Raw genomic sequence first — 1170 nt, 5'->3', positions numbered from 1 at the left:
TTGCCAAAGTGAAGAATATGAAGCTGTTACACACAGTTAAGCTTTAAGGGTTGTGCCAGTACAATTCCTTGAGTCTTTCTAAACAGTTCCTTGAGTCTTTCTAAATCCAGCTGCAGGTGGCATCAAATTTATCTTCCTAGGCCTTATGCAGGAGGATAAGACTAAAATATCAAATCTGTCTCTGAACCAAGTCTCTATTTAGCAAGCAGTACTCTGGCTATCTGTACAAGGTGTTTTATACACATATATATACGCATATATAAATACATATACACATATATATCTATGTGTGTGTATATATATATATCTGCATGTGTGTATATACGTGTGTGTACATATCTTCATTGAAGTTACCGGGAGTTTTGTGATTTATTTCACCACTTCTTTAGTCATAGGCTTGCCAAGCTGGTGAAGAGGGCTTTAAACTACTGTTGCCAGGGGAGGGGAACCTCAATCCATCCCACTCCTACCAGTTTGATGCCAGTGCCAGCAACAGATGCCCAGAGCCTGGAGAGGGATCCCAGGTCAGCAGGAGAGCACCTGAAGAGCAGCACAAAGGAATTCCAGTCAGCCAGCTTCATCGGGGGCCCAACTTAAATACCTCTGTGCAAACACAGGCAGCATGGGGAATAAACAAGAGGAATTAGAGATGTGTGCATGCATGCAGGGCAGTGATCTTACTGGCATCACGGAGACGTGGTGGGATGGATGGCTCCTATGACTGGAGTGTTGGAATGGAAGGGTACAGGCTCCTTAGGAAGGACAGGACAGACAGACGAGGAGGGGGTGTCACCCTCCATGTCGGTGACCAGCTGCAGTGCCTGGAGCTCCGCCTGGGCATGGATGAGGAGCCGACCGAGAGCTTATGGGTCAGGAGGAAAGGGAGGGCAGGGACAGGTGACATTAGAGTGGGGGTCTGCTACAGACCACCCGACTAGGAAGACTGAGCAGATGAGGCCTCTATAGACAGAGAGGAGCAGCCTCACGTTCACAAGCCCTTGTCCTCATGGGGGACTTCAGCCACCCCGGTATCTGTTGGAGGGACAACGCAGCCGGGCACAAGCGATCCAGGAGGTTCCTGGAATGTGTTGATGACAACTTCCTTCTCCAAGTGATGGAGTAGCCAACGAGGAGAGGTGCTATGCTGGACCTTGTTCTCACCAGCAAGGA

This window comes from Haliaeetus leucocephalus, unplaced genomic scaffold, assembly GCF_000737465.1.
Source record: "Haliaeetus leucocephalus isolate CR32 unplaced genomic scaffold, Haliaeetus_leucocephalus-4.0 Scaffold741, whole genome shotgun sequence".
NCBI lineage: Eukaryota > Metazoa > Chordata > Aves > Accipitriformes > Accipitridae > Haliaeetus > Haliaeetus leucocephalus.
Note: the sequence above shows the minus strand (reverse complement) of the source record.